Genomic DNA, 18,158 nt, shown 5'->3' with positions numbered 1-18,158 from the left:
TGCCTAACTTCAACAAGATATCATTTATTAATGAAGAGTAGAATTTCAATAAAATTAATAATATACATAGATGTGTGTATAAGTTCTCTGAACTACTCATGTAGCCACCTCTAGCTGCAATGATGGCTTCCAAACGGTGGTGGATGGACCCTTCAAAACACATATTGGGTGAATGTCGAGGGGGTTGGCATCAAGGTTGTGTGGGGGTCAAAAATGTAAAATAGAGTTCAAAATAGCTTTTTAAAAAAATTCAACAGAGATTGGCAACGGAGGAGAGGAGTTTCTTTCATTGCTGGTGTGTAAAGTGGCCTCTCCAACCTCACAAGGATCTTTCCACCCACTTTTTGAAAGCTTTTTGGACAAAAGAATTGATACCATTAGATCTTTTGCATGGACCAACGTGAATTTCAGAGGATTGGCCTGAATCACTTTCTTTAACTCCTCCGGATCCAATTTAGTCTTTTTGACAGAGCCTTTCTTCCTGTCCAACATTTTGGAATTGTTGACGGCGTAGACGATGGTCTAGGGACACGCAACTCCTTGAAGTGCGCAAATAGAAATGTGACTATCACGTTCAAGTGTTCTCGACGACTTCTACCTAAGCTAGAAAGCTCAAGTTTGTTTCGTAGTTAATTGTGTATACTTTAATATATCCCAATATATATTAATTTCAAGCAGTTAACCTTAATTAATTATTGAATTAGTATATGGTCAGATTTCAATTGACCCCCCCGGTAATCAAATAGGTAGGCAAATCAAAGGTCATATCAATTCAGACTATCAAACTAAAGTAAAAGTTGCTTTAGGAGTATTTGACCTTTATGATCTAACAGCCATTAGATTGAGACCTAAAGTATCCCTTGCAATGAAAAGCAACGTTTTCCAAATTTTTTTGTAGAAGTCTTTTAAAAATTTCGTTCAAATTTTGGGAAAACACTATTGAGGACACTTGTATACTATCTAATTTTGTTATATCAAAATTGTTTTGTCTGGGTATGAAATTTGCCCATAACTAAAAATTAACAAACAAATCTACACAAGAATAACATTTTTGGAATCTATTACTGTCAACTTTTCATCTGAGAAACAGCAGTTTTCTTTACTCAGATCTGACTGTATCATTGTTGAATTATACATTATTAAACCAATTTACATCAAATATAGGCGAGAATTTTTTTTTCAGAGTAAGATATTAACACAGCGACGACTTATTTAATAATAATTAAAGAAATGACAGAACCAAGCAACCGTTTTTCTGTTTCTAATCCCTCAACTATGTTTTTTTTTTTAAATTCCATTATTTCTACTTATTAGTCTAGCATTAGCTACGACTTAACTTTGACAAAAATATTTAATTCACACTCACGAAGAAATTTATTCCTGTTCTTTTTTGTTCTTCTGAAAAACAAAATTACTATTTTTTATGAAAATATAATTATTTATAGTTAATTTAAGTGTTAAATTAGTGACAAAATAGGTGGAAGAAGCTCACGCTAAATAAAATTCAAAAACCTAAAAGAAAGATATTTAATCATTATGAATCCCCGTAATCTTAAATACCAATTTCATATATTACTCTATTAATATTATTTCTCACATGTTTTTCCTACAGATATAATTTATTTATTTATAATATTTTTATTAGATTATTTGAAATATATTTTTGGGTAAATTAAATTTTTTTACAATTATATATATCAATAAATACTACTACTTATCAGTAATCATTAGAGTTCTAAAAAATATGAACGATACGCCCGTAAGATTTCTTGCTAGTTGGTAATTTTAAAAAGGTTTTTGATTTTATAAAGCTGTTATGATATTTATCTCATTCTTGAAGACAAAACATCTACATTCCGTCAAAAAGGTATCGGTAATTGTTAAATAAAAAACAAATTTCACATTTAATCATTACAATTTATTTTGCCGCCTTAAAAGTAATCTCCACTGAATGCAAACCACATATGCCAACGCTTTTTCCAGTCTTCAAAACATAAAGAAACTAGTGAACTCTTGGACGTTAAAACGGGATCAACAGATATATATATGCCTATAAACCTTATTATTTATCAAAAATGTATTGCACAATTGCTTATTTTTATCCTACATCTGTTACAATTGCCTCAATGCAACTCCTTTGCAGACCTTGTTTATGTAGTCAGCCTCAAACTTGTTGCACTCCTTCGGGATGGAAGCCTCAAGAGACTGGACACTCCTGTGAGGAATAACACACACACACTCCTCCAGACGTGAATAAATAGACTAGCCCAAGATTTTGTGTGTCGCGAGAGGAGGGCATCTACATGTTGAGATCCCAAAAGTCCGGAAAGTGTTCACTTAGGAATGTCTGGGTCTTAGCGACACGGTGACACGGAGTTCCGTCTTGAGTGAAAACAAAGTTGTCCTCTTAACTTTTTCCTGGCATAAGGTACCACTTTCATATCACGAAATGGGTCCAAGTTCAGTACAATCTTAGGACCGGTTCTTAGGACTGTCAGTACTAGAACTGATTAAACAAAGAAGACATAAGGTTGAGTGACAACATCATCAACGACCATTCTTTACAAGTTTTAAGGATTTATGTGCAGAACTAAACTGGATCGGACAAATACTTAACTCCAAGGTAATCCACAGTCTTCAGTCGTAAACAATGAAAGGAATTTTACAATACACAAAAACTGTATTTCCAAAGAAAAATTAAGAATTTTATCTTAAGAATGAAATCATGGCCAATCTGCTCCTAATTTTACGGAACTGGGCAAGTTTGCCTTACCCCATTTTGCCTCAATAGCATATATATGTCGTTTCTGTTGTTTTTGGCTAAAATTAATGTTCCCTTAAAGCTTTTTTATCAAAATAGTGTCATTTGTAATCACTATAACACGCATTAAATTGTTATTTTTAATAAAAAAAATGGTGGAATCGTTGCCTAAAATTTCAATGTATACACCAACAAAATCTCACTATGTAATGAATTCGAACCAGAGACGAAATAGGTAATTAAATTGGTATAATAAGGAAAACAAAAATAAATAAACACGCCAACGATTCGAATAAAAAAAATTGCTTATCACTTTTTAAATCTCTTCAGGCTAGGACGGCTATCCCGATTTTAAATAAAAAAGTGACTGAGGTATCAAAAAGCATTTATATATGAATATGTACTTTCTAAATTTTTTTTTAAATCAAAAATGTTATGGGCAAAAAAAAAAAAAAATTCATGAAATTTTTTTTTGTTTTTGTTTTTATAGGAGCAAAAAAAATAGATGTCCAACACAATGTATGGTTTGTAGATCAAATAAAGTTTGAAGAAGGTTGTTTGAAAGTTTCATTTTTAAATGAAATATCCATCATTTTCTGTATAATTTTTCAAGTTTCAAGAAAAAAATGCCTCATCACGATGCATTTGTGACCTAAAATATTAAGTGTAGCTGTAAAATAGAGTATTTTTTGTTTGCGGGACATTTTATCAACAAAACAGACATTTAGAATTATTTTTTTGACGATATTATTTTTCATTTTTTCTTATGGTTTTGCAAGTACGAAAAAATCTTGATGGGTTTAATTCCTCGTTAAAATGCCAATAAATACTATTGAATATTTCTTGTGCAAAAACTGTTATTATAATTTTCTTCATTAATTTTGATTTGATAATTTTTTTGAAAAAATAGCCAATGGATTCTCATCTCCACAATTTTTTCATTTACACAGTATATTCATAAGTTGATATGTCATTTCAAATTTATAAAACATTCTTGTAATACATTAATATATGAAAAATATACCCTAGGTGTTATATGTAGTGCTCGTCTACATTAAAGGGCTCTAAACATTAAGAAGTATAACATTGACTATTGTAAATTTTATTTCACACTCTTTCCTTGGCTTGATCAACACCCGGTTACCCTTTGCTACTATTGCATATTTTAATTTAAACATTCAAGATCAATTTCAAAAATAAACAATCACCATTTATAAACTTTATTTATCTATATATTAAGGAAAGTTATCCTTGAGCCAAATTGGATTTAAAGCAAAATGCCCTCAGGTAAAAAAAATTAAGGCAAAATTAACTCCCACTTTAAATTTAAAACGCCTCAAAATTAACGCCTTACTGTCATACGTTATGAAAAAAAAAAGATTTTACGATACCTCACCCTGTAATTCTGACAACTAAATAAAAGAGAAAAGTTGTCAAGAGAGTAAGTATTATGTACAATTACTAGTAACAATACATTGATATGTAGAATATTCAAAGTTGGCGATATTGTTGCCAAAATGTCAAGAAAATTCTACTGCTGTCCTTTGTGAGATAATCATATTATTACACAACAAAATATATGTAATACACCCAAATATGTGCACAATATATGTACAATATATATAAACCCAAATATCATACATACACAAGTCCAAAACAGTGTAGAAATAAAAAATTGGGATCAACTCTTTGTATTATACAACATATACAGGGTCGTTCAGGCAAATCTGGACTACCTTTAACTACTACTTCTTGATCAATAGGGGAGGCAAGTTGAGGTTGGAAATTTTATTTACAAATTCTAATTATACAAAAGAAAAAAATTATTCAATGTGTTTGCCCTTTTTGCAAGTCACTCGCTCGATACGAGGCCTAAAGGATTTTCAGGCCATGACTACGGCAGAGACTTTGTTCCAGTACTTGATGATGGATACCATAAGGGGTCGACAATGTTGTGTGGATTCATAAAGGGGAAGTTAGAAGGGCAGGCTTGGGTGTCTTAAAATTGTACTTTCTCTTCTTTCAACAAGTTTTGACTTTTGGGACCTTGTGAGACGGGTCCGAGTCTTACTTAAGCAGGAACTCGTCACAATTGGCTTCAGCTTTTATCCAAGTTATCATATAGTCAGACAGGAGTTCACCACAGTACCTTTTGGCACTCACCCTCTCCTTTATCTCAAAGAAGTTGGTAGAATGACACCACCATTGCTCCCAATTACCCCGAGGGCCATGATGTGGGATGGAAACTTCCTTTAAAGAACGGGGAGGACATTAGCTCTCTTTGTGCCCAACCATCCATTTATGTTATGTTGTGGGATCTGTAGGCATTCCAATGTTTCTCATTTAAATAAAAGATGATTCAGTTAGCATGGGACTTCTCATCGACCAACATTTCCCCCCGTGAGCAGCCCGTCCTTCATTTTGTCTGTAAGGATATGCCTTTTGTAGAGGCGGTATGACTTCATCCTCAGGTCAGTGTTATAGGCTCTGTCCACTTTTGCCGGGCGTAATTAGTGCTTTTCGGCAAAAGCGTTAATGGGAGTACCGGGAGATGACTTTAAGAAACTTTTCATACATACTAGGGTTTTGGGGTGCATTTAAAAAAAAAAAAACTAAGTTTGTCCATTAGAAAAAACGGCTTACGCACGTGCTCTTTATTATTTTTGTACATTTTTTAATATATAGTGTGCGTGTTAACATTTCTTTCTAAGTGAAGAATTCTCGCCTATCCTTGGTGTCAATAGTTATAAAAACGCGTAAATATTTTTGAAATTCCATATAATTATACGCCTCAAACCCCTTCTTTATTCAGTTTATCCATGCTATCTGTTACTCCCGTCATCTTGTCGAGCTCTTTCAAAAAATCCCATATCTAATCATTGTAGTAATTGCTAGGTTATTCAACCGCATTTTGTAAATGGCTCACTTGAGCGTTTCCTTAATGGTTTCTAGTATTATACGGATAAACGATGTATCAACAACAAATTGCAAAGGTACTTTGTAGATTTAAATAGATGTATATACAAAAAGAATTCCCGAAACTCTTGTACCCAATAATTTCAATTTCATATTTGCATACATATACAATCTTCATCTAATTAATTCTTCTACTGCATTATACTTAAACAGCTTTGATGTACAAACAAAGTTGAAGACACAAGAGTAATCAAAGTTTCACAAAATATACATATATATATATATATAATTTCAAAAACAAGACATCCACAAATGTGACTACTTCCTTATGTAGATTCCACATTTTGACTAACGATGCTTCGAGTAACCATATGTACAAATACGTTTTCTTAGACAACATAAATCCAAATATTGAAATATGAAATGGCCCGGCGCCCCAATAATGAGTTTTTAATAAATAAATTACATTTGGGTGGGCCTTCAAAAGTAATGTTTTACTTTTAATTACAAAGTGAAATGTCTTCAAAAGGGGTGGACAAGAGGAGTTGTAGCACCCCCCCTCCCCAAAATAAATTAAGGATTTTTTGTTTTTTATTACATCTTTTATGTCGTTTGGCCAAACTATGGAGCGGAGCAAAAAATTAACTTTGTGAGAATTGTTAAATAATTTTTAATTTATAATCTAAAAATATACTTTTTGAATTTTTTTTTCCAAAGAGCTAAATTTTTTTCTTTTTTTTTTTTTTTTTTTTTTGAAATATTATTTTTGTGCATAATTCCAGACTTTTGAAACTTTTTTCAAAAAAGAATTTTTTTTTAAATATAATAATTGAAATATAATTTTTGAATTATTTTTACTTCAGATTTAATATTTGTTTAAAAATCAATTTTAGAAATTTTCTTGAAAATAATTTAATTTTCAATTGATAGCTATAATTTTTTCTTTTTAATTTTCCAAAAGGTTTCAAAAACCTCCACATAAAAATATATACATGTAATTTTGCGGATGCCTCTGGTCTGCCACATATCTCATCCAAATTTGGATTCCATCAGAGATGCCATCATGACTGTGTGGTACGCCATGGGCATGGCATCTATCGTTACGAGTTGTCAGTCTGTTCGCCAGTGTGTTTAAAGTCTATTATTGCTAATGAAGGAGAACATATTGATAAAAAATTTAGCAAAGTATTGTATTTAAACACATTGGCTTCTTATTACGAATTGTTTTTGAGAGGGTTTTTTTTCTTGATAATAATAAAAATAATATAAAAAACAGGCTTTTGTAATATATTCATTCTACTACTACAGTCTTGGGTTCCCACTTTGTAAGTAAAAAAATATGACAATAGATGAGTGCAATGCTTTTTTATGTAGTTGCGACCTAAAGAGTTTTTATTTATTTTCCAAAGCTTTTTTCATTATCCTAACATTCTGGAAGAGAGAACATATATACGTATGTAAGGTAATCCCTAATGCGTCAAAGACAAGGTGTCGCAATGATAATTGGTTGTGAAGTGATAAGAGTAAGCCCCAGTGGGGCTCGAAGTAGAATTAAAGATCGAAATTGGAGTAATTCCATCCATGTCCTCGCTATAACGAGTGCGTGTTTGAATTCCAGACACGTATACCGAGTGTGACAAAAAAATATTTACACTTCGTTTTTGCTACATAAATCAAGGTTTTAGTGAATGCAGTCGTCAAATACTAAAATTAAACACAAAATGAAAGAACCAAAAAAAAAACTAGATCTTCCTAAGTGTCTTAGAAGCAAAAAAATACTATCTAAACATTACCAACCATAGTCCATGTACTTTTAAACGGTGGAAGGAACCAACGGAGATCGCAAAAGCAGTTGGAGATCTCTAGGAACACCGTCTATACCGTTATGAAGTTGAATACGGGGGACATAAAGCTCGGGTCGGGTAGGAAATGAAATTGAATTTGAAAGAATTCAAGAAAATTCCCCGGCCAACCCTTTGAAGTCGATGCGGGAGAAAGCCAAGAACTTTGGTATTTCGGACCAAACCGTCACAGAACCATTTATAAAATTGGGGCCAAAAGTCTTTTGAGGGGGGAGAGTCTACTTTTGACACCAGAAATGATATAAACCCATCTCCTTAGTTGCAAGACTCTTTAAAATGATATTCAAATCTTACAATTTTCGGCAAATGCATATCTTTTGAAAAGATGTAGTGAAAGCTTGCCTTGCGAATTTTTTTAAATGCCAACAAGCTTTTCCCAAGTAAAATTCTCCAAGGCGAATAATTGCACGTAAACCTCTCCAAAGGTAAGCTTGCCTGACATTATTTTGACTATTTGAACCGATTGAGAGGGTGGGTAGGAGAATGAAAATAAAACATGGAACTTTTAAGTCCAAAATTGGAGTCACCCTAACATTACGTATTCACTACTGACGTTTTGAGGAAATGTAAATGCATTTCATATATTTAAAATATTTAATACAACTTCATTTGCTTACAAAAAAGAAGAATACAATATCGATAAAAGAATACAGTCATGTTTATTTCTTACCTTAGGGACTAAATAATATTCTAAATATTCATCTTGAGCTATAAAAAGACGAAATATTATGCAGAATTATTACGCGCAATTTATTTCAAATTTACTTTGATGTGTACTGCGTTTGAAAAATTTTATTTTTACAAAAAGAAAATTGTAAAGTTCAATTATAATATACTTTAATATAAAGATATTACAATGAAAATTTATGGACTACACATTAGAAGGATAGGAACAAATCAAAATATTTTTCGGCTTGTTATACATTAGTCGTCATAACTAACGAGGGGATGTGAATAAAGAAAGAATTAAGTAATTATAGCAACTAAAAAAAGAAAAACGGTTAATGCGCAGCTGATATTAACGAGGGTATTAATTTAGAAATAATATATGTTTCACCCCGCCGTCTCCTCATGCTCTTAACATACTTATTACATTGAATGCACCTGTTGTACACTGTTGAAATCTGAAGAGTGAAGAATCAATACTTTCAACTTTAACGAGATATATTTCAATAGACACTACACATGATCAAAAAAATATTTAGAGACCAACTATAACGCTATATTGTCTCCTCTAATTTTGATGTAGTCCCCTCTGGCGTATAAGATGGCCTCCTAGACGCCATGATGAGAACATATCATGGCAAAAGTGTGGGGTAAGAGCGTAGTCTTGTTGCTCGACTACATTATAATAAACTAAGCTAGCCCCAAACCAGGAAAGGACGAGAACCTCACAGAATAGGTCAAAAAATTGGTGAACAAGGAAACTTTTATCAAATAGCCTACAGTTGAAATGTGGATACATTAATTTTTAGAAGAAAGGATTTTAAATGAAGGTTTGCACTCTAACGAATGTCCCTCATAGTTACTCTTTCTTTTGACGGAAAAGAATAATATATAATAATATCTCATTATGAGTTCAATTTATAGATATAACACGTAGATCTTCTCATTTTACATGATAGAAAAAGGAATCAATGAGAGTCAGTATTGACGTATCATTCAAAATAATTAAGCACATATACTGTGTCATATCTGGGTTGTTATACATATACGAATCATATTTTATAGACAATACAAAACCCCGGGGAAAATATAATTTAATAAAACGTGTTATAGCTTCAAATGAAATATTTTAAAGTACAGAACTAGGTACAAATTGGTTTTGGGGTTCAGTTTGAAGAACCTAGGTCACCGGTTTGAGACCCTGAGTAATTTTAGTGGACGGAAAATAATTTGTTCATTTGAAGAAGTTTGAATTGGACTAGTCTCAAGGAAAAGTACAGTTAAGATCGATCCTAATGAAAAATTTTAAAAGGATCGGTCTTATAAAAAAATGGGGTCAGGCACGGTCTGACTTAAAATTAGCTTTTGATCGATTCTATAAATGAGTTGTTGATGAATTAATTCGTATTACAAAATTATGAGCATGGGCTTAGAATAAATTCAGCTGAGCTTAAATGAGTTTAATAGATAATATTTGTACAACTTGTCACTCAGGATAGGTGAGGAAATGGATACTTATATTGAGATTGAACAAAACAAGCCTATAAATTGAGACCCAAAAGTGTCAAAATGAGTTTAAAAGACTTATTCAAAAGGTTGTTGAAATGGAGAAGATGGGGCGGTTCCTTCATGGTTGCTGTCAAAAATGGTATTTCCTCCCTTGCAATACTCTTTCCACCCACTTTTTGAAAGGTAGTCTGGTGTGATACTCCAGGAGCTCTTGCATGGGCTCTCATGGACTTGAGGGGATTACCTGCTTTCTTTAAATCATTCGGGTCCAGTTTCTCCTTTTTCTCTACAATGATTTGACTTGCTGACAGCGTAGTTGGGAGTCCTGGAGATGCCCAACTACTTCGATTACGGGAATGGGAATTCGTGGATCATTATTAAGTGTCATCTTCTCGACTTGCACGCTTAGGTATATTTTGTTTATTAACCAATTGCTTATGCTCTAATATTTCGAAATATGAATTAATTCCCAATCACTCAATCCTCATTAGTTATTGAGTTAGTACCTTTTCAGATATCAATGAACCACCCAGTATAAACTATTAAATCAGGATATCAGAGAAAACTGGTCCAAGTTTTAAAAACAGTTCAATTCACAGACTGAGATTTAAAACTTGCAGTAACGTGACTAAAATAAGAAAAACGGTATTTCTATGGAACCACGAAAAAAAAACTCAACCCCATTATTGAAGTGTTTAAATACAATATTTAGCTATATTTTTTTTATAATATGTCCAGCTTCAGTAGCGATCACAGGATTGACACACTGGCAAATAAATTGGCCGATTTTGACGATGAAGTTCGTCTCCATGGTGTACTACTTTGTCACGATGGTAGCTAGGAGCGAATCCAAATTTGAATGGAAGGTGCGGAAGATATTTTTCTCAGGACAGGACAGGATAGAAGTCCGTCATATTTTTGCTGCCGAAGTTATGGTTCGTCTGGGCTCTATAGGGCTGCAATTAACTATTTTATGTTGTAGAATGAAAATGCCAAGTGGTTTGACTGCCTTTTCGGGACGAACACCGGTTCGGAAGAGATCACACACCCATTCCCTTGCTGCCCCAACATTTTTACAGGTAGAAGCATAGGATCAAAACCAAAATGTTTTTTTAGGTGGCATTTGGTTGTATACTGAAACCTCGTAATTAAAAATATCACAAGAGAATCGTCATAAAATGCTACTGCAAGTTTTAGATCGCAACTCTTTATTATTACAACCTTTATCAACAAGGATGAAGTTATGTTTTCGCATTCGTTGGTTAGTTTGTTTTATGATCAAGATTATAGAAAAATTTATATACTGTAAGTTATAGATCCCCGCCCTGTAAGTCTAAGATCTCATCGTAGACCAAAATATTGCTTCTAAACGATCTACAGAAAAAGTTACTTAATACTTATTCAAAAAATAAATTCAGTCTTGGACCGATTCAAAATACTAAAACATATGCAGAGATAGTAATATTCTTCAAAGCAAAAGAGTTCTTTTTTCATTAGCAGTCTACATAAATATGCAATATATATTTCCATAAAATAAAAGGAAGGGTATTATGGTACCTACCAATATTAAAAGAATTTATTTAAATGGGTCTCCTGTTGTATATTATTACACTTTATAATGAGACAAAATGAAGTGAAGAATAACACTTATTATTTTTGTAGTTGACGAGAACGTTACATTTCTGAATAGAGTGTTTGCACAAATGTCAAAAATTCCATTATAATTGAAGGAGATGCCATCTTGTGGGGGTACAGTTAAATTTTCTATTTTGCGGACTAAATCTTAATAAAAGTCCATCAAATGGCTGCAAGAATAAAAATGAATGAAAACCTGCATTGAATACTATTTGATTCATATGAGAAACTGGGATATTTGAATTAAATCCAACTTTACCAAATTGTCTATTAAAATTTGAGCACATTCAATTTTAAACTGCAACAAGATTTAATTTATTCATCAATAATAGAATTTGAACATATTTGTACTATAATAGATGTGTGTTTAAGCTGACTTGATCATTAATGTAATTGCCCTTAGTGGCAATGATAGGTTCGTTGTCACTGGTGAAAGGCCTCGCACCCACTGTGGGTGTATTCACCTGTCCTGGCATCCAAATGCTGGCTGAAAGTTGCATTTATGGCCTCCGTGTTTGGATGAAAGACAGTAAAGGCCTTCCCCTATACATACCCTCAAAATATGTAGTCCAGAGGCTTATCATCAGGACCTCAAGGGCTCCAAAAGTGTCAAAAAAGAGTTCAAAAGAACTAAAAAAGAGTCTTGTAGCGGGGGATATGGTTTTCTTTTATTCCTTGTGTTAAAAGTGGCCTCTCCACCCTCACCAGGCTCTTTCCACACAATTTTTTGATATCTCTCTGGACAGTCTTGTGTGAAATCCCGAGATCTCTTGCCTGGACCCTCATGTACAAGAGAAATCCGGCCTCGGTTGTTTCCTTTAACTCCTCCAGGTCCGGCTTATGCCTTTTTGAGAGATCCCTTCAGCCTCACTTACGTTTCGAACATACTGAGGGTGTAGACAGTGGTGCTTTAGACGCCCAAATGGAAACTTGTCGATCCTGTTAAATGTCATTTTTTCGACTTTTATGTAAGCCAGAAAAACCTGGGTTCGTTTTGTTTGTAACTAATTGTGTATGCTTTAATATATCCAAATATAAATTAATTTCAATTGCTCAACTCAAAATTATAAAGAGTAAGGTTTAAGTTTTTAATGTGTTGGTTTGCATCCAGTAATTTAATATTTTCCTTAATATTAATGAAAAAAAGGAGTTTCAATGCTATAAAACTAGTTTATTTAAGCACCCTAAATTGATATTAATTGAAAAAGCTTTATTCATGTACCCAGCAATATTTAATATACCTTAGTTGCACGCTAAGTAAAAGTATAATCACTTTTAAACCTCCAAAAATTGACCATTCATTATTAATTTATTTTTCAAAAATTAGCGTCATACATTTAAAGTTTCTTTCAAGATTGCTGCATGTATGAGAGAAACAGACGGAAATATAATGTCATTGGTTAGGTATACAGCTTTGGCACTTGCCTTGGAAGAGGCAATAAATAAACTCACTCATTTCTTTCATACTTAAAGTAAACTGATATTTTTATTCAATTACATAAAAATGATGTCATCTTCAATTAAAAAAACTTTTGGGAATCAGATCGTTGTTTCCTGTAACAAATAGTTTCATTTGAGTTTCTCAAAAGATTATATTCTTTCAATTTTGAGGTTAAAATTTCGGATGACTGTTAGTTAGTTGTAAATCTTGAAGGAGAAAAGTGGGATAATTAAAGAAAAATATGTTATTAGTTTCATTGTAGTAGTTAATTATTATCCATACCATGGAAATCAATTTGATAACAATATACTCAACCTATTTTTTATATATAATTTTTCCATATATACTACCAGGAACACGCTTTCTTGACCCTTTCAGACCTGCAACGAATTGAAAAAAAAAAATCAAGGATAATTATAGTCATTTCTTGATCTCTTTGACCATATCATAACTAATTAGAATAATTTTTTGTAATAACTTCAATAGGTTTACCAGAATTTGATGGGACACTGGACTCTGGGTGTGAACGGTAATTTTTTATAATGTATGAACAAAATACTAAAGGTACCAAATGCAGTTGAATTCTTAAATTTAAAAAAAAAAAAAAAATAGTAATCGCATTTCAAAGCATCAAGGACTCCTTCAAATGCTACTTCCCAAGCCATAGGTGAACTACTAGTACCAAACGTAATTTAAATTTATTCGTAGCCCGTTCCCTTAGCATCATGTAGCCCTTCTAATATACATAATTACACAGCACTCACAGGTTTTACAGATGAAGTGCTGGGCCCAAAGGCAATTGAAACTCCAACACTGCCGTGTTTTTAAGCATCAATGATATTCTTGGCCCAAATCAGATTAAATTATTCTGCCAACCCGTAAAAAAATACATTAGTAAGTTGTTGTTTTTTTTAAATATATTATGCGGACTGGGCCTTAGATCACAGTTTTTTTATCATTCAATTGGTTGATTGCCAAAATATATTATAATTGAAAATAAATTGCAGAGGATAATATTGTCTTGTAATCAAATTACTCACAATAATATTATTGTTTTTAATGAAATCTCTTCACAATGATTTCCAATAATGTAAAGGGTGTGCATTTTTTTTTGTCCCATTTTTTGGAATTGGCAACCTTAGTATAAATTTTCTATCCCTCAGATGTTTTTATTATTATCTAACTCCAGAGTAATTAAATTCTTTTTTACTGCATTCAATTACATTCAAAACCTAATTGAACAATCGTGCGTGCTCATAAAAGATAAAGAATAAACTTGAGGATTTGTTGCTGAGTTATAATTGTAAGGCCTTGTTGGACTCGGAATAGAATTAGTGTTTGACATCCGAGTAATTCTTGGCAATGCTCACCTCCAAAATATTTTTTCAAATTGTCAGGGTGACCATTTTGATTTTTTGTTTCTTTTTTTTTTTTACATGCCCAAAATATACGTTATTTACATGACTCACAAACAAGCTCCTACAAATAAATCTGTTGATAAACAACGCCCATATATTTTATAATTACAAGTATGACTTCCCGATATATTTTGTGAGAATAGTCCAATCATTATGAAATAAAAAGTAATAACGGAATTTGTTAACTACTTACTAATTCAAATCATATTTCTTTCTACTTTTGAGGAAAAAGGCTGCAAAATAGTAACACATGTTTTAATATAAAATCCATATCCACTGTACTAAATACAAATTCCCACAACCACAATATTTAATTAATTAAGGTGTATTTGTATCACCTGTGGATTTCTCTTTCCCCTGGTTTGTGCATATCTGCTCAACTCTAATTAAATAAATTAATCTGTGAATAGGTATACTATTAAATGCAGATTTGTAGTGTGTCAACATACAAAAATCTTGAACACAAATAAAGGAAAGGAATAATTTACCTATAATAAACATAGAACCAAATATTCTATAGACATATTTGAGTCATTAAAAGCATTGTATTTGAATTACTGATATGATTTAAAATACTCCAAAGTTTTTTTTTAAAGTTTAGAACCTTTATTTGATTTAAGATACTTATGATATAATGATATACCCCGATATAATTGATAGAAAAAATAATTAAGTCCTTTATTATAATGATATAGACTAAAATATAAAGAATAATTTGGCAAATAAAACAAATGTATTCCCCACTTAATTTTGAGAAGGCTCATTCTAGCTTACTTTTGTATTGATGGGTTACATATTATGTAAGTTACAAGATAGTTTAGTTGGGGAAAAAACATCCACATTTTAAAAATTGAGATTATGTGTAAGATCGTTATATTAGGAATTAATTGGATAATAAGGATTATGATTCAATAAGAAAGGAAAAAGAATGGAAAGATGGAAAACGAAAACTCAAAATCTATTTTTTTTTTTTCGAATCTGGTACACATACGTATAATTCGTAGTCATGTAGTGTGTTAGTATAAAAACAAACTGGAACACAATTTTTTTTATATTTTTTTTACTTTATACATACTTGTACAAACAATCATATTTCATGAGCATATTTGAGTCAATAATAGGCCTATTGTTTGCATTTGTGTGATAAGCTATGGACCTTTAAATAATTTACTATAGTTAAAATCTTTTTTTCGCTCAAGATACTTCAATTGGCTCTGATATATCCTTTGTCAAATAAAATCGATAAACAACTCTTTTTTTTTTTTTCTGAGGGTCAATTTTGGCTACTTTATGTTTAATTTGTGGTACACACATAGGGTTAATATGACTACTTTGTTGATGAAAATTAAGGAGTATTGGTAAGTTAAATCAAATGTAATCCACACTCACTTTAACAAAACACATTCTTGTTTGTTTTTGTGTTGACAGGGCACATTTGCATATATATATATATATGCACAGTGAGGCATAATTTATGACCTGAAGGGTATTGACAGTCATTATCGTTGAAAATCTAATTGACTTTTGCCGGTATACAAACTTTTAATTTTATATATTTTCTAAAGAGTATCCCCTACTTTCGTATACACAAAATGAAAATAATGTACACAATAGACGGTAAAATATATATTGGCTATCAAATATAATCAAAAACTAGATCCAGTTTTTCACTTGAATCAGATCTTTGGCCATTGGTGGGATTTTCTTATTATTGTTATTTCAATTTCATACACTTTTCATCTTATTAAATATTTAAACAAGGTCTTTCTTAAATGTTTGCTTATTATTGTTACTTTAATTTCATACACTTTTCATCTTATTAAATAATTAAACAATGTCTTACACAAACGTTTGCTAACAATACTATCTAACTAAAATTTATAAAAATGGATTCAAAATTTTAAATAATTAATCAAGTCAAGCTAATCAAAAACAAAAAAAGAGATTATTACCCTAATTAAGTATGATTAGGAATGGACCCTGGCATTTACAGAATTCCCCACTTCTTCGCTCATTGTGTCATTAAAAAAGTATTCTCAAGATGTTATCATTATTCTCTCATTCTTGCAGTGTAGGACATCCAAGTATTAGTATGTACGTATGAGTGTAATAGTGGGGACTTCTATATCATTAAAGCAAAGTTTGTCTGTTTGTCGACGCAAGAGGTAATGTGAGTAAAGAAAAACTAAGTATAGCAATTAGAAAAGGAAAATCGGCTGATGCATGTCTGTTTCCTTTTTTTTGTTCACTATTTAATAATCGTGTGTGTGTGTTAATATCTCCCTCTAAAAGAAGTATTATTGCCTCTCTTTGGTGTAAATTAATTGACAAAATGTATTATAAAATAAGTGTAATTGAATTTTAATATAATTAGTATATTTTCCCTGCACTAATCCTACTTGAAATGTAGAATTTATAGCAGTAATTCATTTTCTCCTTCCAAAATCATATAACAGACAACAGCTGATATTAACAACAGTCTTAATTCAAGATTACTCCCGCCTTCTCCTCGCGCTCTTACAAAAACGATCTCTTCATTAGTTTGGGTGCACCTAATGTTATAGGAAGAAAATATTTCCATAGGAAACGACAAAATGTTCTATGAAATATTTTTCATATTTTCTTTTTTGGAACTTTTAATAAAAAACATAAATTAAACATATTTTTATCATACAAAAGGTATTCATAAATAATATATATATAGAATGTTAGAGGGAACTTTATCCATTGATAAAAAATCAACAACAAATTATTCACCCAACAAGAGGATGGAAATATGATGATGATCTACTATCTCTTTTTTTAGATCTCCGATTACATATCACAAAATATAAACATCTCACAGCATGTCTAATAATATGTAAAGGTAAACAAAATATTGTTTGGTTCATGATAGATGTGAATTAATGTACATAAAAAAGTGTTAAAATATGACAATTACTCAAGGAGTTGTTTACTTTATTTGTTTACATTGGTGTATTTGTAGTCACTCAGTTATTCGTAGAGTTGAATAAAATATGACCTACCCCATGCTTAATAAAATGAAGGTAGAAATATCCAATTAAATAAATGACGAGAAGAGCAGCTTATCGGTTATGACGGTTTATATTGAAACCTATATTGAAGAGTTCTTGAAGGAAGATCAATTTAGATATTTGTCCAAGAAAAAAAAAAGAGCTCTAGAATCTCTTGGTCATGTCCCAAGTTCTATAAAAATTGCAATTTAGAAAATTGCAATTGGGAAGGCTTCCCGACATTTAATAACTAAATCATAATACCTCTGCCCGAAACTTGTTTTGTGGATGGTAGGACCACCAAGCAAGTTAAAAACCACTGCCTCTACTAGAGAAAGCCTTGAGGCATCCTCCCAATACTTCTATGTAAAAAATTACACCCAACAATTGAAAAAATATGTCGGCCTCCTCCGAATACTGCTAAATTAATTCCAGGCCCCTGTTATATCTGCATATATTACTTTTTATTTGGTTTATAGTAGGTTGACCAGACTTTCTGGATTTAACGTAAAAATAAATACAGTACAACATCAATAATTGTTGTTCATTGTTAGCTGCGTAGTTAATGTACTTTTAAATATTTGAACCGTTGGGTTCGGTGTTCATTTTGAAGTATTTATAGAGGACCTAATTGCTATGTCAAGTGGAGGTAGTGGTTTTTAATCTGATTGGTGGTCGTGCCATGTCATAAAACAAGTAGTTGATTTTGTTAGTAAATAATAAGAAATTTTCCTTAAGGCAATTTTCCACACAAGTAATTTTTTCCAGGGCAATTTTATTCATGGTAATTTTCCATGCATGAAAATTAATATAAGCAGATAAATAGAACAAAATAACTAACAATTCGTTTATGTCTTATATTGAAGGAATGCCCTTTCTTCTGAAGTTGTAAGGTTTATTACAATTTTCAAATTTGCTTAAGGTTTGTCAGAGTAT

General features: G+C 31.6%; 1 protein-coding gene across 4 annotated transcripts in view; it reads right to left on the bottom strand.

The window, feature by feature from the left end:
• LOC121126248 (band 7 protein AGAP004871) overlaps positions 1-18,158 on the bottom strand; it is a 456,073-nt gene that overhangs the window by 370,289 nt on the left and 67,626 nt on the right. The gene's annotated exons all lie outside the window — the stretch shown is intronic.

This window comes from Lepeophtheirus salmonis, chromosome 11 (assembly GCF_016086655.4).
Source record: "Lepeophtheirus salmonis chromosome 11, UVic_Lsal_1.4, whole genome shotgun sequence".
In the NCBI taxonomy this organism is placed as follows: Eukaryota; Metazoa; Arthropoda; class Copepoda; order Siphonostomatoida; family Caligidae; genus Lepeophtheirus; species Lepeophtheirus salmonis.
This window is presented reverse-complemented; position numbering and strand designations above follow the sequence as displayed.